The 26808-nt window shown below is 37.6% G+C and overlaps 1 protein-coding gene across 5 annotated transcripts in view; it reads right to left on the bottom strand.

Annotated features, from left to right (window-relative positions):
* The window catches only part of FIGN (fidgetin, microtubule severing factor), a 116563-nt gene that overhangs the window by 41868 nt on the left and 47887 nt on the right, over positions 1-26808 (bottom strand). For 2 of the 5 annotated variants that reach the window (XM_036386761.2, XM_036386763.2), the window contains exon 2: positions 23722-23844. The exons of the other annotated variants lie outside the window; for them this stretch is intronic. The gene's annotated coding sequence lies outside the window, so the exon portion shown is untranslated. The remainder of the gene's footprint in view (positions 1-23721; positions 23845-26808) is intronic. 5 annotated transcript variants of the gene reach the window in all.

Genomic DNA, 26808 nt, shown 5'->3' with positions numbered 1-26808 from the left:
TTCTCCTTTCTTAATTATTTTATTATCCCATTAATTCTCTGAAACCATTAGAAATATTCCCATGTTCCTCTCTGAAAAATTTCTCTGCTTCCTTGATGTCTATAGCTTTCAAGAACCTCAAATAAACAATGTCCTCCCTTGGCAATCTCTTTGCTATACTAAATATGTTTCACTACTGTCATTTCCCTTCAGAAAATAACTACTGCTTATGCATCAGTTTTTCTCCACCTTTCCATTAGTGCCAATTCCAGAAAGAACAAACAAAGTGATCCTCTCTCAGAGGCAGAGGTGCCTGATTTTCACTAGTGTGCACCATGATAGTTACATAGACATTTCCTCACCCCAGGCCAAAAGAGTACTTTTGAAAATTGTTTTTCAAATCATATATTGCAAATCATATATTACCTGCTGCCTATTGTTCCTCTATGACAATAAAAGGTAAAGCGCACCAAATCTATATACTGAAAAAACAGTGTGTGTTTGGTGGCCATGCTGAAGGAAAGGGCATAGCACAGGTACCACTCTCAACACTGCTGGTCCCTGGGACAGGCAGCCCAGGGAGGCTGCGCACCTCCATTCCTGGAGAACATCAAATCTCAACAGGACCAGATTCTGGCTGATCTAATTTAACATTAGTCATGTTCTGAGTAAAAAAAAGCTTGGGTTCCCTTCCAACCCAGCTTGCTTTCTGTGAATCCCTCAAGAATACTTGATCATTCTAGAAATACCGCAGAGTAGCTCAGATTAGCTGTATACTGGATTCCCCATTGGATCATACACTGTGCTATTATTTCCCTTGCAGTCTGATTCCAGATGCAAGAAGTACAAAGACTGGATCTCTTCTCCCAGCAGGGTTGCCAGGAGATTTAGGAGGCTATTCCGCTTCTGTTGGACTATAGCCATTTTTACAAGTTGTGAGAACAGGAAAGTGGGCTGGATCACACTGAAGCAAGGAAACGATCTCAAGGCAATATGCAAGACAGTACAGTGGCTATCACCTGAGAAAGGAGACAAAACATGGAATTATCCATTGTTTTGGATAATTCCAGAAGGGTAAAGGTCAACAAAGCCACACATAATGTCACCATCTTTGCAAAATCATCCAAGCTCTTTCTGGAATACAGGTTTTAGTTCTTTTAGAAAAGGCATTATGCACGTAAGGGTACACTGCTTCCTCACAACTGAGGGCAAAAATGGACCCTGCCTTGCCTCAAACGATACATAACCTAGAAATACTGCTGTCATTCTAGTGGAGATTAGGAATGACTGAATCTCCCCCACTTTATCTAAATTTTCTCTAGAATACCCTTTTTTATGCTGACTGAATTGTAAGATCATATACTTCATCTTCAAGACCTTCTGTCCTTTGGCTACTCAGTTATGACAAACCATCAAACCACTGTAACACGGTTTCCTAGTCACAAGGATCAACTCAGCGCTTTTGGGGACAGTTCCTGCTCACAACTGCATAGAGATTACTTTAGACACAACTGGAAATGGCAGAGTCCCTTTGGGGTTGACTTTTGTCAGCCTAATATCTAATACAGAATAAATATGCTAAGAGCTCCAAGTATAATATGCTCCAATAACAAAGAAAAAATAAGAAATAAATCTACTAATGGCAGCACAATGAAGAAAAAAAAACCACTCAAAAATTAGTAGCAAATTAATTAAGACCAAAATCTGAGAGAACAAAGAGGTGCTCAAGTCTACCAAGTGCTTAATCCTAGGGAGTTCATTCTTCAAGATATTGAACATCACACAACTGAGCTGGCAAAATAAGTATATAAATCACTGCAAAACCTTGTGTGTTTTCTGTGAGAATGTGACTACCCTAAAGTCAAATAGGAATTTTTTGAATTTGGGTTTAGCAATCAAGACAGCAGCTTGCCAACCTGGTCCTTTTAAAATGCTTTTCCTTACAGAAGACTCATATTGGTAAAATCTTTCACAATTGCATTCTCTCTGGAACTAATTAAAGGATAACATTTTTCATAATCATATTTTTAAAACCTGATTTTTAAAAATTGGAGAGAGACAATTCATTTTTAGAACTTTAGGCCAAACTGTCAGAATAATATAACGCTGGAAAATATTTTCAACACAGGATTGAATCTTATCCACTTGGGTAAAAAAAAAAAAAAAAGAAAATGAAAAATCAACACTTTAATGGCCTTAATGTAAAGTTTTATGGTTGAGGTGCAGTGATTATTTTGATTATCTGACAATCACAAGTTTTGATTATGTGATAATTGCAGAACTAGGGCAGGTTTATTTCTTACTTTGCTACAAATGTGTCATCTATATTATTGTCTCTGCAAAATGAGCTTGGACAGCCTGACTAAAGATTGTATGTAATTCCCACAGTATCATCTTTATTGTTGTACAATGTTGTATGTCACCCTCGTGTCTCTCAGCTGCTATCATATGATAGATACTCTGTTTTAATGGTGGTCACAACAATGATGCCACTTCTGGAGTAGAGTGACATGTGCTATTAGCACGTGGCAGGTTATGATCCCTGAGCAGAAGAATGCTGTCTACCTAAAAGCACTGCTGAAGAAATACAGGTGATCTTCAGTAAAAGACAAACATGACATCTTCATGACAGAAAAACCAAACCATGCAACTCAGAACCATAAAATTTTTAAGACTATAACTACCTATGATGTCACTTATTTAAAAGGTTATATATCCAGTAGCAAGGTAACTTTCCTACACTGTCTGGACAATTGGTTTATCTCAGTGGAACTTTGAGTATCCAGACATGAACCAGCTGAACTGTTAACCTGAAAGTAACCTGAAAGCATTGCCCTAGAATTAATTAGTTCCACTTTAACACGGAAAAGGGTTTCAGTGGGAAAAGTGCCAGAATAAGAACCATCAAAACAGATCACTGGTAATCACCAGAGAGTAGGTGTATTAATCTATCTGATTAATCTGTTGAGCTGTAATATTTCCTCAAGGGCAGTGTGATGAGTTGGTGAATGAACCTGGTGTCATTTTTCTGGCCCCTGCTCCAGAAGGACAGAGGTCCGCACAAGAAAGCTTGCTGGAAACAGCAGTGCTTCCATTTTCACTGGATTGAAGAAAGCAGCTGGATACATCTCCAGACACACTTGATTCTATCTTTGCTGAAAATGTTGTAATGCTTTCACCAGATCCATAGTGTTATTGCCAACACAGAATTACAGAAAGGCTTGGGTGGGAGGTGAACTTGAAGGATCATCTAGTTCCAATCCCCCTGGCATGGGTATTCCACTAGACCAGGTTGCTCAAAGCCCCATCCAATCTGGACTTGAACATTTCCAGGGACAGGGCATCCAGCCTTTCTGGTCAACCTGTTTTAGTGTCTTACCATCTTCACAGTAAAGAGTTTTCTCTTAATATCTAAGCTACACCTGCTCTCTTTAAAGCCATTTCCTCTTGTCCTGTCACTACATGCCATTGTAAAAGGTACCTCTACAGCTTTCCTGTAGGCCCCTTTAGGTACTGGAAAGCCCTCTAAGGTCTCCCTGGAGTCCCCTCTTCTGCAGGATGAAAACTGCCACTCTCTCAGCCTGTCTTCAGGAGAGGTGCTCCAGCCCACTGATAATCTTCACAACTCTCCTCTGGACTTGCACCTTATCATAGAAGCTAATTCTAATGAAAGAATAGAATATACTCTGGTGATAAGGTTGGTCAGAAGAAGTCTCTCTGCCAAGGAAACAGCATAGAATTTTGACAATCAGAGGAGATAAACTATAGAATAAATATGATCATAACTGATCATACCGTTACTATGAGCCACATTAAAGCAGGTGTGCTACATTAGTACACCTTAACATTTTTGCCTTTGCTGGATATCTGATTATTGTGAACAAATAAGTCTGGGAAGGAAATGAGATTTCAGTGTATTTCAGAGAAAATTCCCTGACCACTCTTTTAAAGAGGATAAACAATTTATATCTTGCTTCTGGTCTCTAAGAGAAAACTTATAAAAGCCATCTGAAACTGAGATGCTGAAGAAAGCATGATGGCAGACACAGCATTATCTATCAACCTCCAATAAGGATTTTGGTGACTGAACAAAAATGTTTATGGTATCAATAAACTCCTACAAGCATTTGGACTGACACTATGGGTAAAAACTAAGACAAATGTCAGTTAATGTCAAGGATAATCAGCTATTAAGAATTTTACAGACAAAATTTTAAGACAGAATTTTAAGACAAAATACAAGACAAAGGGAATACACAGTAAATGATTATTGAATTAAATAAATAGAACAAAAATTTAACTTATCAAAATATGTTTATATATATTAGAATTTAACATATCATATTCCAAGCAAAGACAAAATTACCCTAGTGACTTGAAAAAAGCTGCTGATGCTGAATCATCCAGAGGTATAATTTCATCTGCTCAGATTCCTGATGTAGGAAATGCTTACACAATTTATGTCTTTTAAAAAGAGTATTTCCTACTGGGTCAAACAGAAACCTATCCTTTTTTAATCAGTTGGTCTCCACTTGGCAGCTGCATATATGTAGAATATTTCTAAGAAGAAACCAGGCCACCAAGGGAAGCATCTTTTGAGCATCTTTTCTTGTGCTCATTCATTCAGTTTTTGCCTGTGCATTACGTACTTTTCCCCTGCTGTGTTGGCCACCTTGGCTCTGGAATCAAACTGGCAGTCAATCATTTTGCAGTCTCTGACCCAGAACATTGATTCAATATTCTGACAGATGCCATTCAGTTATAATCAGTAACCAAGCCCTAAAACTATACTGTTTTTCACATTCATTCGTTCATTCCAGTAACATGACTAACAACCTTTAACTTCATTCGCTGACTCTGTACACAGTAACCACATCATACCAGCAAGAAAAAAAGTAAAGCAAAAAACAAACCATAAAAGTCCAAACAGGCCTCTTAGAGCATGATAAGATCACACTTTATCACACATTCCCCTCTGCATAATAATACTAGGTACCCCTTTAATTTCCTTCTTTGAAAGACAAATGTCTTTACTTGTAATTTTCAAATGGTTCCATATGCCATTCTCTAAACCTTTCACAACAGACTCCTACTCTTTCTGGTGTCTGTATACAGATACCAGAGTCCCACAAAATATCCTAGTAGACCCAATGCTAAATTCCAGTTTCACCTGATGTCACCTTTCATTACCACAGGCAATTTAAAGCTCAGGCATTCTGCCACAGCTGAGGAGACAGAAACAATAAAAGTTACTTTAGAAAAGCTATTTCTCAAAAAAAGTCTAGGAAGAATGTATAAGCCTACTCTCTCCATTCCCCCCCACCCCATCAGGAATTATTCAAAAACACATTTTTCCATTTATTTACCCTTGCATTAATAACGAAACTATTATTTTCTTAACTTCGAAAGTCTACAAGACATAAAGAATTTTGTAAATAAACAAAAGGTAAAATCTGGTAGAGCCAATCCTTAAGCTTAGAAATGAGAAAAATACAGGTAATTAGTTCTATCTTCTCTTGCATAGCTATACCATGTCTTGCCAACCCAATACAGACAGCAACAAGTAAAACTGGTATTTTCAACACAGAAAAAAGTTTAATAAAATACTTTAAACAGAAATTACTTCGGTTACAGAAGACCAAAAAAGATGGTAAAAGAATCAATCAAATAGCATGTTGATGATCTCAAAGCTTTTTTCTTTCATCAAAAGAGAAGGCACCGAGAATTTTCCTTTATACTGTTCAATCATTCTATGTTTGTATGATAAAAGTATGTAAAACTAGTATGATGGACTAAATCCCAAGTCCAAGAGTCTTTACTGGACAATCTGTAGACCTGAATCAGGAATCACTCTACCAATGAGCCAACAAGTTTGAAAGGCTTGCCTCCTTGAGGAGGCTGAGCCCAGGACAATGAACCGGCCAGCAATTACTGCCTGAAAGAGTTATCATCCCGAGTGCAAAGGACCATATTACAAAAAAAGATTTCCCTTTGGCATAATGAGCAAAAAAAGTTATGCCTCGAAATAAAAACCAGGCATTTAACATAAAACGGTTTCTGACTGTTGTTAATTTCAAGTGAGGAAGATCTAGGATACGTTCTCTTTCCTCCCTACAGGGGAATTCTGTTAAAAACATTAAATTCAAATCATAAGAATCTTATACATATTACAATGGGAACAGTTTCTTCTAAGTTGAGAGAAATAACTCTGAAGGATAAGTTCCCTTACCCCAAGAAGAATCCTTTAGTCTCTCTTCCTCAATTCCATCCTTCTTAAGATGAAGCTTGGAAGAACCCATAGTTAGATGGATACAACAAGTTATGCCTAGCCATGAAAATGTATCTTCAGCAGGAGAATTTAAGGGAAGAGAAAAAAGAGTTTGAGGTTGAGCTGACAGTTTTATAGCAGATGGTCAAGAAGTCAAATCTAAACAACCTCTTCTCTCTTGCTTTTATCAAAACATAATCTGAGAAATGTTGTAGAACACAAACAGGAATTTTGAACCCTTGATATGTCTAAACAACTTCTCTTATCTAACTGCAGCAGAGTGATTTTTTGCAGTAATTAATACTTTGCCTAAGAATCTGTAAAGTGGTCATATTCAAATATGATGGGATAGCCCATTTAAACAAGTTCTTTGGGATCCTTAGGGTTGGACCAAAGTCTAGAATGAAAGTTTTTAGCTAGTATCTACAAAGAACTTATTTGAAATGGGTGTGTGGAACTGAAGTTTATATAGGAGAGATTTAAGACTTGGACACTCTATTATACCAAGTCCCACATGTGTTGTCTCATTCTTTCCTCTGGACAACTGATTAGTCTCATTCCACTACAGCAGCAAGTTGTAAGATAAGTGCACCAAGCTGTTCAGTGCTACTCAAACAAAGTAAAAATATTATCTTTGATGTGAAGTAACTACTTAGGTGAATGGCTAGATATCACTAAAATCTTGTTACACGACATAGCAGAAATCTCATTCAGACCAAGTGACAGAGATAAGGAAATCAGCAGAGGCAGAAACCAAGGGAAAAAAAAAAGGAAAAAATACAGGAATGAGGGAAGGACTTAAATCCATACCATTCCTATATTTTTTACGTCAATGTCAGCAACAGATTATCAGAGCCTGGAGAGGGATCTAAGGCCAGCAGGAGAGCAGAACAGCATAAAGGAATTCCAGCCACTCCAGCCAGTAAGTCAGCCTCACTGGGGATCCAATTTAAATCTCCCTATGCAAATTCACATAGAATGGGGAATAAACAAGAGGAGGTACAGAAGTGTATAAGGCTGCAGGGCTAGGACCTTATTGTTAGCCAAGAGGCACAGTGGGATAGCTCCTAGGACTGGAGTGTTGGAATGAAAGGATAAAGGCTCTTTAGGAAGGACAGACAAGGAAGAAGATGGGGAGGGGATGCCACTCTCTATGTCAATGACCAGCTGGAGCGTGTGGAGGCCTGCCTAGGAATGGATGAGAAGCTGACTGACAGCTGATGGGTCAGCATTAAAGAGAGAACAGGAACAGATGACATTATAGAGGGGGTCTGCTACAGGCTGTCCAATGAGGAACACCAAGCAGATGAGGCTCTCTGCAGACAGACAGACATGCTCCTAAGCCCTGCTCCTCAGGTGTATTTCAAAAGGTGTAACAGGTATGAGGGTATTTCAACCTCATACCTGTTAGAGACACAACAAAAAAGGGCATAAGCAACCCAGGGACTTCCTGGAAAGCATGGATGATAACTTCTTTCCCCAAGGGATAGAGAAGCCAATGAGGAGAGGCGCTACACTGGAGCTGGTTCTCAACAACATGTTGGGGCTGGTCAGGAGCGCAAAGCTCAAGGGCAGCCTTGGCTGCAGCACCTATGAAATAGTGGAGTTCCTTAGGGAAGCAAGGAGACCACACAGCAAGCTTGAGAAGAGCAGACTTTGGCCTCTTCACTGATCTTCATCGAGAGTACCATGGGATAAAGCCCTGGAGGGAAAAGGGGATGAAAGAAGATCCTTAATATTCAAAGATCACCTCTTCCAAACTCAGGAGAAATGCATCCCAACAAAGATGATGTCAGGCAAAGTATGTCAGGACGACATGGATGAAAGAAAGTATGGAAAGGTGATCCTGGACAAAGTCAAAAAATGAGACTACAGAGGACAGAAGCAAGGACAGGGGGCCTGGGAGGAATACAGAGAAATTGTTCAATCAACCAAGGATCAGGTTAGGAAAGCTAAAGGTAAAGCTAAAGCCTGATAGAGTTAAGTCTAACTAGGAATGTCAAAGGCAACAAATAAACATTCCATAGGTAGCTCAGCAATAAAAGAAAGACAAGGGAAAATGTGGGCCCTATCTGGAAGGAAATGGGAAACCTGATTAGCTAGGACATGAAGTAGGCTGAGGTACTCAATGACTTTTTTGCCTCAGTTTTCCCTAGCAAATGTTTCAGCCCCACTGCCTGAGAGGCAGAAGACAAAATCAGGGACTGGGAGAATAAAGAACTAACCACTGTAGGAGATCAGGTTCAAGAGCATCTAAAGAACCTGAAGGTGCCCAAGCCCATGGGACCTAATGAGACACATCTGCAGGTCCTGAAGAAAGTGGCAGATTAAGGGGCTAAGCCACTATTCATCATATTTTACAAGCCATGGCATTTTGGTGAAGTCCCTACTGTCTGGAAAAGGGGAAAAAATACCCATTTTTACAAGGAAAAAAGGAAGACTCAGGATGCAACAGGCCAGTCAGTTTACCTCTGTTCCTGGCAAGATTTTGGAGTAGATACTAATGGACACAAGGCTAAGGCATATGGAAAATAAACGGGTGACTGGTCACAGCCAGAATGGCTCCACTAAAGGCAAATCATGTCTGACAAATCTGGTAGTCCTCTACAACAGGGTTAGAGCATTGATGGATAAGGGAAGAGCAACTGCCTTCATCTACCTGGCCTTGTGCAAAGCATATGACACTGTTCCACATGACGCCCTTGTCTCTAAACTGAAAAAGGCATGAATTTGACAACAGAACACTTAGTGGATATGGGGTTGGCTGGATAGCTGCCCTCAAAGAGTCACAGTCAATAGCTCAGTCTCCAAGTGAGACTGAGACCAGTGCCAGATGGTGTTCCTCACGGGTCGGTACTGGGACCATCGGGGTTTCACATCTTTTCAGGAACATGTACAATGGGATCGAGGGTATCCTTGGAAGGTTTGCTGATGACACCAAGCTATGGGGCGTGGTTGACATGCAGGAGGGAAGAGATGCCATCCAGAGGGACTTTGACAGGTTTGAGAGGTGAGACTATGTCAACCTCATGAAGTTTATGAGGTTGCGGCTGCAAGGTCCTGCTCGTGGATTGGGGCAATCCCAAGCACCTCGACATGATCTGGCAATATACTCTGGCAGCTCAGAAACCAAACCATATCCTGGGCTGCATCCAGAGCAATGTGGCCAGAAGGTTAAGGGAGGTGATTCTGTCCCTCTGCTCCACTATTGAGAGATCCCATCTGGAGTACTGAGTCCAGGTTTGAGGCCCACATTATAGCAAAGATGTGAAACTCTTCCAATTTAAGTTGTGGTTTATAGCAAATCTGTAATGTTTCAGAGTGCAACAGAAAGTATTACAGAAATGCAAATCTCAGTACTGGTTAATGCAGTGTCTATAAGCAGCAGACATAATAAACAATTGAAGTAATATATAGTGATGCTTCACTATATAGGAAAAAGCTGCACATAGCTGACAGAACAACAGATACTGCTGAATACAGGAACATTACACATTACTATCAAGACTTACAATGCCTTCAACTGAAGACCAAGTCCTAGATAGCTAGAAAAGAAAAGTATTAAAGCTCAGATATATCTGAGAATTCAGGATATTATACTATAATCTAGCAAAGAATCTATTTAAAAAATGCTATTCAAAAGCATTAGATTCTCTGAAGACTCATACCAACATGCTGTCCTTATTTATGTCCTACAGGTATTGAAGGCTCTGTACTGGAAGCTCATGCCATAGATGTTTTAGCCAAAGGTCTCAATAATATGATTATAGCTCTTCCATAGCAGTCCGAAATATTACTGCTTATTTGCCAAGGCCCTGTTGACAATCCCCAACTCTAGGAATCCTTTCAAACAGTTTTGCACTTTCAGGAGACATTACGGGGCGGGGGGGGGGAAGTTGTTTTATTTTACCTGCACTATTGTTGCAAAACCAGCTCTTTTTGGTTGTTAAAACACTGAACTTTCTGAAAACATACCAAAAAACCCAAGAGATGCTGTCTCTTTGCAAACACACACACACAAAAAACCCAATCCTGTTTGCAGAAAATAATGAGAAGTTAATTATATATTTTTAATAGACTATTATCTAATAATACAATTGTTAAAATGAAGGGATGGGGGACCCCATTCTCTAAATGCAATGGAATAACAATCCTTCCCTTGGACTCTGAGTTTATGCCTTCAAGTTACAAAAACAAAAACCCTGGAGAACTGGCAAAAAAATTATCACATTATTGTGGGCACCAAAACAAAGGAACTTTTAATCTATTTCAACTGAAATCATATGATCCAGTAGCCTGGGGGAAGGGCTATTAATAGCAGTCAGAGCAAAGCAGAGAGGACAGCAGCTTTCCTCAGCCGAGAGCAAGGCAGCAGGTTCTCTGCAGCTCTTCCACTCCCTCCACCCAAGTGCACGAGGCCAGGGGGCTGGAAAGCCGAGCAGCAGTGGGCTTGCAGAGGCAGAACTGGGCACCTGGGCTTGGCAGCTTCTGACAGCCATCCCCAACTACAGCTACAGCCTCACACCACAATCCTCCCAATGCCAGCTGACCCCACTTTTGATCGTACCACATTTGAAGAGCTTTTAAGCTACTTTTGCAACACACTGTGTGTTACTGTATTCACAACTGGAAAAGACAACAAAAGCAGCACGGTAAAAATTAAATTGGCTGTGAGTAAGTCCCTATCTCCTACTCGGTATCAATAATATATTCCTTTAATGAGGGGCAGGAGAGAAGAAAAAAAAAAACCACAAAACAACCAAGGAAGATGGAGAAATGGCTTTCATCAACAGAAATGCATACATCAGCCAACAAGCTGAATAATCACAAAATGGGGGAAAACCCTGATCCAAGCATTAATAATTCAATTAGTATTCATTGAAATAACATTGATTTTAATTAATCTATTTCACATCACTGTTCATATCCTATGTGCTTTCTATTACAGTTTAAAAATCATTAGTGTATGAGACTGCTAAGTACTCATACCTTTAAAAATAACAAAAAGGAGACATTAACTTTCTGAATGAATATTTTAAAGCCTCAAAGAGTCAATAAAGAAAAATTAAATGTAATTGCTTGTTGCTGTGCATTACTACTATGGAATACACTAGTACGTTGCCAGCTGTACTATATACATAATTAGATTCATTGGAATTTCAGTATATTAAAATATTGGTAAAAAACTGCATTAGCCACCAAAGAATATTCTTACCAACCTGTATTTCACAATACAATAGCTGGCACTGTTCAGTGACTGAGTGAAGCAAAACACTTCATTTATTCTACTGCTCCACTCTGAGTTCATCCAAAATACACAGGAACAAAAAAAAAATACATGTTTCTGCCTGAAGTAGGCCCAGCAGATCGATACAGAATATCTATGTCCATGACAGAGCTTTACTGGAGATGATGTGGAACAAGGCACATTTCTACAGGAAACTCCAAGAATCACTGTAATTCCTAAAGCTCTTCACACCATGGCAAGCCAGAGCCAGCAAGAATGAACTGGTTCACTTCCTTACTTTAGGACACAATTTCTCTTTTTTATATTAGGCAATGCTGACACTCTGGCCTTGGCCCTTTGGCAGAGGACCTTACCAGTGAGTCTCCACCAAGCTGGATAAAAAGATGAATAGTGATGCATAGGCAAATGTAATTTAATACAGAGCAGCAAGACCAGTCTGGACTATTTGGTGTATTAAAATGATTTTATAAAGACATAAAAATAAATATGGTCTCCTTTACATTCCCCTGCCATTATGTTTTATGTCATAATGATACAGTGAATTCACAATTATTGTTACATTTTATTTTAGCTTATCTATTTTTGCAATATATTAAGGAAAATTCTGACTTTGGATGCAGTCTGATGTTTTTCCGTCTGGCTGGGTAACTACAGAGATATGACAGTTCAAGTGCTTGGTATCTAAACAAGGTTTTTTGCTACTTATAGGTCTCTAATTAAGCTCAGTCAATTTTTATTAGTTTCCACAGGTTCAGATTTCATTGCAAGGCAATTGAAATACTTTAAATCTATTCACTGTCAGTCATCTGTCTTTGCCTAAGAGAGTCTTTCACATCACAGCTTTTACCTCATTCTCGAACAATGCTCATACTTGTTCTCTTAATTGATACATGTTTACACTAACGATTTCTGCTATGTGTGAAATACTTTCACGTGTAAAATAAACTGTAAGTAGCATTTCTCCATCTCCACCCCAAACTCATTATCTAAATGCTACAGGTTATTCCACATTTCTATATACACAGAACACAGAAGTGCTGATTTTCTTATTTAGTAACAGTTGTGGTCACCTTAGGTGTGCCAACAGTTCAGCAAGGGGCACAGGCTGCCACTGCACATTATCACAGGATAATAGGACAGAAGAATTTACATTCCAGATATCTTTCAAAAAATACCATAATTGGTTTATCAACAGTACTCAACCAAGCATAACATAAAGCTCAGGCGCATGCTTACTTTATATATGCATACATCTCAAATATATATGTGTATAGATAGCTATCTACATTTTTTTTTCCATATCATGTGCAATATTGAAATACATGATGTTTTCCATTGGCATTACACACCTTGCACCAGCCTGCAGCATGTAGATACAGTAAACACTATCACTAAAGCACAGAAATCTTCGCACACCACCCTGTAAACAACCTCGGCACACTTCGGTTTCCACAGAAGTATGTATTTGTTAAAGCTCTTTTACTGAAAAAAGAAAAACACTAATAGCACCATGGGAGTTTCAAGAAAGGCAGGCAAATTATGATCACATTTACCATCTAATTTGCTCTCTGAGGCTTGTTCAAACAGTGCAAACATTGTGCTCCTCTTCTTCATTTGTTCTGACAAGCAGGATGACAACTAATCACCATCAAGAGCTTTCCCACTCTCCAGGCCCCCGTTTTCTGTTTATTCAATTTGATGCCTTCCAGCCAAGGAAGCTGTTAGCCCTCCCTGCCACCCCAACTGAGAAGGCCAGCTCTCCAAGGCCAGATTTCAACTAGAACTCTTTGTAGGGTGTGAATCCAGTGCTAAGCAGGAATAAGACAGGCTCTTTCTCCTGTTTTCTCCTGTGCACTGTGTGATGCCACCAGCAGTGGGTTCTGTGTAGGTTGACAAAACCACCTAAGGGAGGCAAATGAGTTTTTAGACTGGCACAGAAAAAGGAGACAGAGGAGAGACGTCCTCTACCCTCTTCCTTCATTAACCCCCAATGACAGTTCTGTGATCTACCAAAGCATTGCCATGCATGCCTTAAAATACAATGCAAAAATAATAAACCAAATAAAAAAAAAAAAAAGCTTGGAAAATTACTTCAAGAATGTCTGTCCTTGGATAGGTCTTGTCTTGACAACTGTTGCACTGATTTGCCTTGATAACACTCAGCCAAACAATCAAATTACCTTGACTTTATGAATTAAGCGTCATTGTCCACTTGCTTAATTCATAAAGCCCCCTCTTCACCCAGAGCTTAAGCAAGACAAGACAAACTGAAAAGAAAAAGTACTAAGCCATAGTACCTCACATGCCCATTGGGTTATAATAGTGTACAGTATGAGATGCATAAGCCACAAAAACAAGCCCTTGCAATAAACCTAAAAGTGAAACTTATGTTGAAACTTTAATATTTAAAGATGTAGAAAGTAGGTATGTGTATGCAAACAAGGACTCACTACAATTCAACCTTATTGATCAGAAGTCATATCAAGATGGAGCAATATGTTAACATATATGGCATAAATAATTATAAAAATTTTCACTGCTTCAGCTGTCTGATATTCTATTATTTCTAATAATGCAAATAATGTTAATAGGCTAAGTTCAGACTCAGTCTTAAGAGACCTTGAGCTCTGCATTGACCAAACCCGTAGGAAAAAATTCTTTCTTTTGCTTTATAAGCACTTGAAAAAATGCAGCCAGGCATTAACTGATAAAAAGTACACCCTCTTACCATGAATCCTATCCCTTTACCTTCAGGTAACAGCCCATAACCCCACCAATGTCACCAGTATCACTAACCAGCACCACTGCATTAGAGTCAGCTATCCAAAAACTGACATCAGGAAGATGCCTGGCTCAAACATTATTCTGCTTTTTGAAAGGTTTTTAAATGTTTTCCTGGATCTTGCCAGCCTTCTGCTTACACACATAATTAAACAATCTGCACTAGAATATATTTTGAGTCAGGTGATCATGAAATATTGTGAAAACTTGTCCTAATACAAAGTGCCTACATAGGTGTAGTATTTATCTCTAAAAATTCACTTCTTTTATAAATGCCTGCTCAGGTAAAGATCTAGAAATATAGTATCACGTGCAAATATGTTTAGAGCCTCATACATGGCAAAGGGATACAACAGGCCACATATAACCCACCACTTCTTAGAAAAACTATTTGAAACAGAGAGGAATTTTGCAAATTAAAGACTGCAAAGGTTTCTGTAAAAGGCACAATAAAATTCTTTACTAAGACATTGGTATGTTCTTGGGAGGGACAAAGTGGGGGGAAGCCATTTTCCTTGTTCCTGCTGCTTCCAAAAGTATTTGCAATCTCTTTTTCTTGGAAAATTTTAGGGGACAGCACCATTAAGACTGTTGTCTCTGCTGCACATTACATGAGAGCCTTCAGTATTTTCTCTATTATGATGATAAATATCTTCATGGCAGTGAGAGGTTCCCTCACATCACTCTGCCATCCATGCATTATACCAGTCTATGGACCAAAGAGGTGTATTTCCTGATTTAATGATAAATCTGGCAGTCTAATGGATTTTAGATTAGACCAGTCCTCTCTCATGTCAGTACACAGTCTTCAATAATTGTCTGAGTCTGAAGATGTTCAATGCTGAGCTACTGTCTCCAGATACTTCATATGGTCCACATCAAATTCAGAGGTGCCTTTTTCTTTAACCATTACTGCTGTTTTCTAGTGGGCTCATTTGTGATTTTAATTTGTAAAGCTCAATTAAGCCACCATCCCCAAAGTTGCATGACACTGTAAAGCTACAACAGATGAGTTACGGATTTCTTTCATCCCATCAGCTTCACAGCATAAACTTCAAGGATCTGAAATTTTGAGCTTTTACATCAGACACAGATACTTGCAGAAAGAAATTGAGCCCAAAGTAACTTTCTTTAACAATTAATATCCTATGCAACTTCAGTGATGTCAACAGAATCAAGAGTGAGGTAAATCAGTGTGTATTTTTGGCAGGTTTCCCTTTTCTGCCAATTAGAACAATTAGACTCTAAATTTCACATTGAGCTAAAAGAAATTAGCAGTGTTGTCGTGGTAAACATTCAAGTAAATAGCACTTGCAGCATTAATAATAATTGCAGTTTTTCAAGGTATCAATATCATATTCCCATTGGCTCATTTTCCTATGCTTACTACAGTGAATGTATTTTGATGAGTGACACCTGCTTTCTCTGTGTCAAAGGAGAGAGTTGGGTTTCAGTTGCTAAAGCAGCAGGCTGCCAAAGCAGTTGGATTCACCTTCCCTAGAGAAGATTTCAAGTGCTTCTGGGAGGCACTTGGGTACAGAGGAGTAGAGCAGGTGGGAGGAAATAGTAAGAAGACAACTGATTTCAGACATTCTTCTCCAAGTGGCAGGGAGCAGAGAGCACGGTACAGAGGTGGGTAAAAGGTAGACTTGGGCTCCTAAGAAGAAAACACATCTGAAACCTTTGTTTATTCTTAAATGGCTCATAGGGAATACAGTTTAAAAAGTATTATAGCCACCACAAGCCTCTTTGTAAGGAAACAAAGACTTTTTTGATGGGGAGGCAGGCTGTGCTTTAATAATGGTACTCTAACTAATTTCTAACTACAGCCACTATGTATAAACAGGCACAGACCATGAGATTTCTCATGTTCTTTAATGCTAGCTGAAGGTGACATGATAGGCGAAATTCAATTAAAAACATAAGCAATATACTTTGATGTGTAATAATTTCCCCTTAAAATCATTTGAGAGATGCTTTTTCAATACTGTAGATGTGCAGAGGATACTGTCAAACATCTGGTCTGTCCACTCCTAGCTCTGCCAACCTCTTTGAGGCCGGCTCAGACTAAATCTAGGTGTTTGCAGCAAATGTCTTTCTGTGCTGCATGGGAATCATGGAAGTGGAAAGCCAGAGATACAGTGGCAGCACATGGGAAAGGAAGCAGCTCTGAGCAGCCACAGACTGAGAGCTGTTCTTTGAGAAGAGTTAAACTCTGAGTCCACTGAAGTCAATGGGAATTTTGCTACCAATAGACAAGACTTTGTCTCTAAAATTCTGTCAAATAAGCAAAGCCAGTTGACTCCAAAAGAGCTTCAGCATTATGCTTCAGATACAACAATCCTAGGTGGCACTTGAAATCATTTTAGATTACAATTTCAGGTGGAAGTCCTGTCAACTCTTTTTTCCATTTAAGGGCAGATTTCCTTATATAAAGCACTCCTTCCATTTGAACAGTTCATGAAAACCCATATTTCCAACACATCAAAGTAAGTTTTTTTACAGGTCAATAGATTAGTACAAATTAAACAGCCCACATCCTTGCAGTGACTTACACACCATGAATAAGAACATGTAAGAATAGACTGAAGCAGAAAGGAGTCAAGAAGTAAAAAAACTAGGAAATGCAAATATTTTACTTTGTCTTGCTATCAGCAGATTGTTTTCAGAGGAACCACAAGCTACACAAATACAAAACAAAATATAAATACTAATTGTTCTTATCTTTTGTCTGTACTCAACATGCCTGAGGTAATATTTCAGCAAACATTAACAAGTGATCCTAAGTAAAATGACATCTTGTTTTTTGGTCTTCTAAAATGCCACTAGAACTTCTTATATAGTGGACCAGTCACAAGAAGCCACATCACATAAAATAGGAAGGATTAACTTTCTGTTCAGCTACTTACACAGCCTATCTCAAAAGCAAAAAAAACCCCAAGTATATCTGAAGATGGTATATTTCTGAAGAAAACTATATTTCTGTCTTTAAAGGAAGCACTACTACAAGTCCCTTACCAAAGTACATAGGTTGTCAGTAAAACCAGTGCAACAGCAGCATGTCAAATCTAAGGACTATGGCTGCAGAGCCACCAGCCCTGCCCATTTGAACACTGCTGCATGCACATGTTGGTCCAGGGCACTGCACACCAGCCTGTGTCCAAAGGACAGTCTCGCCATTCTTCCATTTTTAAGTTAAAAAGCTAACTAAATCTATATTGCACAAAAAAGTCCTCTGTAGTACGTTTTTTCCCTAAGTTCAATAAGAAAAGTATTGTATCAAGTGACAGTAGCTAGGTAGTCTTTATTGGGCTCATAAAAGATTATGATTTTGCCCTATTCTCTGTATAAGTGAATTTCTTAAAATATCATTTTTAAAACAGCACTTCTTCTTCTCATGATAGTGTTTCTTTAATATATTAACTTTCCCACATCCATACTTTGATGGTTCGGCAATTTCCTAGCTCATTTTAAATCATTTTTTGACAAAACAATACCAACAGTTCAGTAAGTATCCCACTGCATTTTGCAATTTACGTTTCTTTTTGAAATACCTTCTTACTGAATAGCTTTAGCAACTAATAAAATTCTTCAATTTCAAAGCCAAAAGAATCCCATTAAGCACTAAACTCCTGAGGAAGGGGGAAGGACTAGTGATACTGACTGTTGATGGCAGATTTTGAGTTTAACACGAGTAAAGCCTTTTTAAAACCAGTAATCCATTGCAATTAACAGGTTTCATTCATAACCTACTGTATGGATTTTTGTACATTTGATGCTTTGACATACAGATGTGTACACATACTTGTAGATGTGTGCATACAGGCATGCAAATACATAACTGTGGAGATTATATATATATAAGTATATAGTGACACATGCACAGGCACATATATACATGCATATCAGCCACCACTGTTAATTTTCTCTGTCTGGCTAAACTATAACGAACAAGGAAATATAGTGGAAAGTCACCACTATGAAATTAAATATATTCTTATGTGATTGATAAGATGCAATAACTAAGCTGAGTAGAACCCTGGTGAAGGTGCATAAACCTTGCTAACATAAATTCTGTCTTTTAACAGTGAAGTGAACCACTAATAGGATCAGTCCCAGTCTGTGATTTATGGTAACTACATCAGTAATAGTATGATAACTAACTTTTATGAATTATGAACTCCTATTGCATTCTCACTTCGGAAAAAAATTTACACCCTTACAAAGAGCCCTTGTCTAAAAGTAGGGACATAAGCAGAGGTGCAGATCCAACTTTTTAAAAAATTCACCCCATTTAACTCCTAATACCTGTCCATCCACTGGATACAGCCTTTCCCACTTGAGATGGGAGCAATTTCAATCTGCTTCAGTTCAAAGCAGAATATCTTAGGTTAATATTTTCTTTAGTTTGTCTGCGGTACTTTTCTTCAACTTCCATTTGAGAGAAAAATCTAATGACTGAGGACTGCACCTTCCTCAAGATGTAACTGGACTTTTGTAAGAAACAAGCACTGCAAAATCAAGTTCTGTAAACCTTTCAAATAATATGTTTTGATTCTAGCATGGACAAAGAATGCTTAAACTCTCTCTATCCTTAACATTAAACAGTAAATACATCTCCTTTACAGTCCATATGACATTATTTTCTTTTAACATGGACTAATTATTTTATTAAATACTTGTGTTAAAGTGCAAGGTCAGCTTCAGAATTCCTAGAAAAAGGGCACCAAAACAAGCCACCTAAAGAATGATACCAAGAGAAGAGCATGATAGTCATCAGATTTCAGAGAGAAAAGTAGTTTAAAAGTTCAAATTTGCTTCAGTCTCTTCCATTTTGGTGAGTGGAAATAACAACTACAGAGTATTTGTTATTTCACTATCATTTATAAGATGTTTTGGTTGTATGAACTACAGGAATATATGAACATATATTTTCATGAACAATACATATGACAGTCTTAAGTTTAAGACTTAGAAAACAGAAACATTTGTCCTTTACTCTAATAGCCATTGTCCCTAAAGACAACTATATTAATAACTTCAGTTTGGTTATTGTCTGGTAAATCACAGAATTACAGAAGAGGTAGGTTTGTAAGGAGCCAGAGTAAGGTACCACAATATTTATGTTACTTATGGTAATTTATGTTACTTACGGTCACATAAATATTGTCATCATTTCTCTTTCTTCTAGACAGGATAAAATACCTGGCTAATGAATAACAAAGATGCTTCCAATTTCTCTCATCACTTGAAGCAATCAATGTAAAAGACAAAAAAAATTCAAGAACTAAAATAAATCCTGTGAAGAGTCTGCTTTAGTGGCACTCATTTTAGAACTGTCTGACTTTGCACTTGGATCTATAAATGCTAATTATCAAGGTCATCACAGATTTGTGTGGTATTTTAGGTTTTTTCTTTGCTTTTCTATTAACCTGAGAAATAGAAGTGTTCTTTCTAAAATTATTATTCTAAAATTCTAGAACATCTTAGAACTACACTAGTGCTGTCTAGACACCCTTTTCAACAATTTCCCCTTTCTTAATTTTCAGAGGTTACAAGAATCAACTGCTGTAGCTACTGCATTGAGAGATTAAAATGCTGTTTCCCCACAACTAATATGTCCTTTCACTGCAACATTTACTTTCCAAAGTATTACTATCTTCTTTGGCAAACACCCATATTTGTTTTCCTATTCATTAAGGTATTTGCAAAAAAGATAGACTAATTCTCCTGCAGAAAAATATCCCTGAAGTAACTTTAATATAGCTAATAAATCTAGCTTCAGCCTAGACTTGGGCATTCTTCATGCCCACATTTTACCAGATAATGCTGGCTTGAGGTCTCTAGAATCAGTGACACGTGGATCATCTAACTAAAGCAAATACCTTTGGGTAAAGCTAAGCCAGGAAAATGACTTTTGCTGCTACAGCAGTGGGCTACCATTAGGGAAAGAGAGAAACTAATGAAAACTTTCCTCCACATGCCAGGATTGTCACTGACACAATGACAATTAGCTTACAAGAGGTGATAAGACTACAGACAAATGGCAATATCATGGCCTTCACCTTTGTGCTGTCCTCCCTTGTGTCTTTGATATGTCCCTCCAACAGGTTATCTCCAGGAGTGATGAGGAGGTCTCATTTTGGAGAAGGATAGAGAGGAGATCTCATGCGCATGTCAGGTGATTAAGTCTCACTGCATACATTGTCATACAGCGAGTGGAAGATAGTAAAACGCCCCTCCAAAAACAAACAGAGCAAATATGCTGCCCAACCAACTCTGATTTCCCAAAATACAAATAAGCAATTGAAATTCTACATCTTCAGGACAAAGGTGCCAGCAAAACAGAAAGGTAGTCAGGTCTGTCTCTGAGCACAGGACACACATATCAATTTTAAATAAATTCAGTTGAAAGTGGGTATGAAATTATTCCAGGATTTTAAGAATGCTATTCTCTGCACATGTGTGATATAGCAAAACACGTGACACTTGTTCGAATTGAAACCAGGGAGAAGTAGATTTAGAATGTTCTTGGATTGAAAAAGACAACCAGGGCAATTTAGTGGACATTACTGAAGACAAAAATAGTCTGATGGAAAGGATGGTCACTTACAGAAGCCAACAGACTTTTAGCATTAGAAAGAATTCAAAATACTACTAGAAATGTTACAAGCAGCATAGATCAGTATAGAAATTAAAAGCTGAAATTTAACAAAAACATATCTTTGAATTGTACCTGCTTTGACAACTATCATATGGAAATACACAGGTTATCATGCAGGGGAAAAAGGCAACAATTGCATGAGTTTGCAGACAATCAGCAAAAACCCACAGAGCATGTATGGTATGAACAAAGTACCACTAGCAAAGAAAAATTATTCAAAGAAGTAGTAAACACCTTCATAAAAGAATATTTTGGCACTATCTTCAACTAGACAACTTTGATAACAAAAAAGATACAAAGATTTTTATTTGGGTGATAATATTTGGAACAAGAGTGGGGTGAAAAGCAATAGAGCATGGCCAGAAATTTCTGAGCAAGAACCTCTACTTTCAAAGGCTTAAGCTAACCAAACATGTTACATTCTAGAGAACAGAAACAACAAACCTAGGCAAGAAGTTAACTGGAAGAGCTGATTTCACAATGAAGCTGTCACCAACCAGCTCTACCAGATACACAATGGGTATTTTGATGCTATGGAATGAGCTCTGGAATGAGGAACATACGTAAAGAACAGGTGATTTACAGACAAACTGTTTCTAATGAAAATCTTGGACAACATAACCAGTGTTATATCACTTTGTTAGTATTTGCATCAGAAACTCTTCATATTTTCTATGGGAGCATGAGTTATAATATTTCTGGCATAATGACCCTACAATGGTATTAACTAAACATAGAAGTAATAAAGCTAAAAATTACCTACCAAATAAGTCTTTACAACTTTTTAGTATTGAAAGGAACCCAGAATTGACTAGAATGGGTCTTAAGCTGTCTCTGTCTTTTGCTAAAAATTCTCACCCAACTCTCCTTCCTTCCCAGGTAGATATTTTCTATTTTTCTCTTCCAGCAGTAGAAGATCTGCAAGCTAAGGTCAAAGCTCAAAAAGCTTCAGCAGTTGTAGACAGTCTCTAGAATACTGGACAAAATTTAATTGCTAAAGCTTTTGTTCAGAATGAAACAAACTTAGAGGAGTGCCTACTCCCCACATCACCAAGGAATCAGTGTTCAGTGGAATATTGGGTATTTCAGGATTTACATTTATTATATGTGAAAACTACTCAGGGGCTGAAAAAATATCTCAGAAAAAGGGCTGGAAATACCCTGAACTGGCCTAAAATGAAAGGCCAGAATTGGAATCTTCAGTTATCCCATATGCCAAAAACTACAACAAATAAGAACCACACAGGCAGTATAAAATATTGACACTGCAGCTCTAAGTAGGATAGATTTGTTTATGTTGCTTGGAAAAAAATACACCTCAAAAAATACACCTCTTTTAGATTAATATTCTTATTCTGCTGAGGCAGCACCTCCTAATAAAATGACATCGAAGCTTGTGCTGGTGTATATGCAGTATTTTTACTAGATACAGCATGGCTGACAGTAATATCCAATAAAGGACAACTTATTAAGCAAAAGTATAAGTTCTAAGTAATCAAGCAATTTAAAAGTCTTATTCTCAAGAATAATGGATTTAATGACAACAATAATGCAGAGGGCATCTAGTTAGATTCCAATCCATGTTATAACACAGCAGTATCACTACTTTCTTTAATCAATGCAGGTAACTGGTGGCAATTTTTAAAGTGCTACCAGAAAACACATATAGAACAAAATTAATAGATAAAAATAATTAACAATGTTATTAATATTATAATTCATTTAACGGGAGTTTAATATTATAATTCATTTAATGGGGGGTTCCTTCCCATTGCCACTGTATATAATGCTGTCTGTGTCTTCATAGTGGGAAACATTTGTTGCAAACCCTAAAAAATGTAAGTGAAAATCTTGGGATTGCTGGGTACTGTAACATGGGAGGAATAGGGCACCCTATTTCAGTTTCAGAAAGGAAAAAGATAAGAGGCATCAAATTTAGCTCTTTGCTTAATGATACTGAGGGCAAATAACAATAATGCAATAATTGGACAACTGAACAGCAAAACACAATGCAGTAAGAGAAAATGGGTTTTCTGACTTTGCTCAATACTGGAGTCAACTTCTCAAGTCTAAGTAACAGCACCAAAGATCTCAAACTCTAACTGGATTAAGTAATAGAATCGTTATCAGGTTGGTTGTTTATAACTTGAAATTGTGTTGAATGCTAATGTGTTTATTTAGCAGAACTGTTACAGAAACTTGGAAAGAAACGGCATTGTGGACCAAATGTCCAAGTTTCTAAACCAAAAAACCAGCACTATAAAAGCTCTTCTACTTGAAGAAAGAACTATCAGATAAGGTGTAATTTTGAAAGCAACTGATCAGGGATAAACTCATTTTCCAGACTGCTATGCACTCTTCATCCATAGTCAAGGATGTGGCAGTGGACCCTGTCTTCTGTCAGAGGAACAACACTCTGAAAATTATAACTTACACTCATTCAGAATTGAAATGCAGGGTTTATTACTCAAGAGCCTGGCAGCTGAACAGCAATATGTGGATCTACCCTGTGAACAGTATGTACTGTAGGCAGAATTGTTAGAATGAAGGAAGACTAAAGATAAAGCCAAGACTCCTGGTGAGATCTATCAGATGCTTATTAGCACAAGAGATTTCAAAAGCTACATGACAGAAGGGATAAAACAGCTGAAAATAATCTCATATAGTGTACAGTCAAGGAGGAGACACAGAAATACCAGTGCTATGTGTGAATATAAGCTAAACATTTGTAAAAGCAGTTCATCCTAACAACTAATGTAAAAAGAAGACAAAAGTACTGACCTACTTCACAGCTCTTCGTCTTCCGACTACCTCATACAAGCTTTAAGGCTAACAGGTCATCTTCATCCTCATTCATTCAAAATCATCCTCCAACTTTCCCTTTCTCTTCATCTGCCAAGAAACCTGCAAGGCGATTATTAATGTAATGCAATGTGGAAAAGCAGTTGAATGAAACAGTGTCACTGCATTCCAAGTATGGTGGAAATTTCTTCCAAGAATCTCTATCAAGTCACCTTTGATATTTATAGATTTGCAGCTCCTTCCCCCCAGTTAGCAAACTTCTGTGCATATCTACTGAAGAAGAAAGAAAGGGAAAACAGTGTCTTTGCCTCAGGATAAATGAAAAGCTATTTCAGTTATGGTTGTTCTTGACAGTGTCTGGTGTGATAGGAACTTGCTGAAGACCAAGTTCTCAGCAACGAACACAGGGAGAGTGACCTTTGAGCGTAACAATACTTTTGTTAGGATGTTAATTAAAATCCATATTGATCCACAGAGCAAAGTATACAGTAGAAAATTGGGATATACTATATCTGGTGCTGGAAAGTCATTCATAAGAGTACTTAGGCTCCACACAAAACACAGTGCTATCACTGACACAATAAAGGGCCCAAAAACTAAATAAGTTTCATGGCCATGACAGTACTATGGGCACTTGAAAGACAAGGTGGGGAGTTATGATTCTATTCTAACTCAACGGCATAAAGCAGAGAGTAGATAAAAAATAGGACACGTACTACTTGTTTATAAAGACTTTAAGGGAAAAGTGACTTAAGCAAAATCCTTTAATGGAATAAAAGCAATATGCCAACAACTTTGTTTAAAAGCTACTGCACAAAATTGTCAGAATCAGATACATTTGCCCTATGTTGTTTTGTATATTTTTTCTTTTTCCATAATATCACAAATATCAATGTGTATAGTCAATAGTGTATTTCAGTGTATTTCAATTACACACTATGAACTATCTTAATCTCTGCTGGAGATTAAACAGTAAGTACCTTTTCAAAAACAAACTACAATCCATCCCAATATGTTAATGGGAAGATAAAAATTTTTTTTATCACAAGGATTCAGAGTTTCATGTGAACGTAAAGATATTTCTCAGTTTAACTACCTAATTTTCAAGTACCCACAAGTGAACTATACATATAATGCACAGAATTTACATGATTTCTCCTTCTCTGAATAGCTGGAAAAGACAGAAGGTTTCAGAGTAATTTTGTTAGAGGACGCTTTTATATAACCATGACTATACACAGTAAAGAATCAAAACATATGGTAGGAACTGCAAGGTCCAAATTGTTAATCCAACAAACGGATGACCAGAAAATGCAGCATGTATTTACAGTGTTGATTAGGGCAAGAGAATTGAGAACATCCTGAAACACATGGAGCCCAACAATGCAATACACCCAACCAATATTTATCGCTGCCTCTCTAGAAGCAATTTCCATTTTGATGTGTTCTCTCACACATGATGTTCTGAAACAGTTAAGTAACATGAAAAATACAGGTTCAAGACTATATCTGTCACAGATGAAAATACAGCATTTATGCAGCATTACATAATAAAGCCTCTGGCTGAGAGACCCAAGGTCCTCTCAGGACTGCCACAAATCTACATATTGTCATACATGAGAGATTTTTATGTTTGCTTATGAAAATTAAAAAGAATCAACATTAAAAAAAAAACTAAAGAAAACCCACCTAGTTATTGAGTCTAAAGGGCTGAGGAAATTTAGCAGCGACATTTGGTTGCCGTAAAGGTCACCTATTAGTTCACAAACGTCTGCCTGGAAAGCCACCTATTTTAGCCCGTGTTTTATAGAGAAATCAAGGACTATGTTAAAACCAGACTGGGGGGAGGGGGGGTGGACAATACTGAGGGTAGATCTGTATTTGTTCTGAACTTAAATGACAGCAGAATTGTGAGGAAGGAAAAAAATCATGGCAGTTCTTTGCACACTTATTTTAGAAACTAGGGATGAATTAACACGATCAAACTGTTTACCTAACCAGTATATCTAGCTGAATTTTCTACTATGCCAATGTAAGTGCAATTAACACTGATTTTTGCCAAATAAAAAATAAATTTTGTGGAGATAATCAATGTTAAGCATGAATCCATATAAATTTATGGAACCCAACAAATTTAGGGAAGAAATTATATGGCATACTATCTGCAGGAACAGATGACTAGACTAATGATCCTAGAGGTCTCTCCCACTCTTGTTTTCCCAAACTACTACATACAAATTAGATATCAATTTTCACTAGTAGCTTAATCAAGTTTTGGACATGTGTATTTAGAGTTGAAACAGGAATGCATCTTCTCAGTACACGATTCGGACTATAAGATGATTATTTCTGCTCAAGTTCTGCACACCACCATAGCTGTCCCTTTCTGTAATGCTTTAATCTAATGTCACAATTAGTCCAGTTAAGGATTAGACACTATATTCAGAATTTTACAAGAGTTCTCCTAACCCTAAGTATCACAGAATGCAAAAAATACATCAATCTTGCATGTCTTAGCAGGTAAGCATTAAGTATTTCCTACCATATATAAAAATTAGCACGAAGAGATACTGCTACAAAAACCTGTACCTTACCCAACATTTTGATACATCTAAATAAATTTTAGATGTATAACATAAAAAAGGATAAATATACACATAGCTATTCACATCTGTATATAATGCCACGTGATTCTGGAATAGTATATTTGACAAACACACACAAAAAAAGGAGGCAAATACTCTATAATTTACTAGTAGCATGCACTTTTTTAGAGTGCTTTATGAGGTCCTGATTTAACCTACCTGATATCCCTATAGAGCTGGAAAGTATAAACTAATTTTTAAGGCACTGAAAGTGAAGTAAACAAAAAAAAGGGCAACAAAAAAAAAAGGCCCCAAAAAAGGCACCAAATCCCAGGTGTTCCAGTTTTTAATAGTGAACTTTAATCCACTAAAAAGCTACAGGTTTTATTTTGGGATCTTATCTTCAGTTTTTGACCACTTGTTCATGGAAATCTTTCAATCCCCCTATCCCATGAGGAAAACAATATATTCAATCTAAGGA

This window comes from Molothrus ater, chromosome 7 (assembly GCF_012460135.2).
Source record: "Molothrus ater isolate BHLD 08-10-18 breed brown headed cowbird chromosome 7, BPBGC_Mater_1.1, whole genome shotgun sequence".
Taxonomy (NCBI): Eukaryota; Metazoa; Chordata; class Aves; order Passeriformes; family Icteridae; genus Molothrus; species Molothrus ater.
This window is presented reverse-complemented; position numbering and strand designations above follow the sequence as displayed.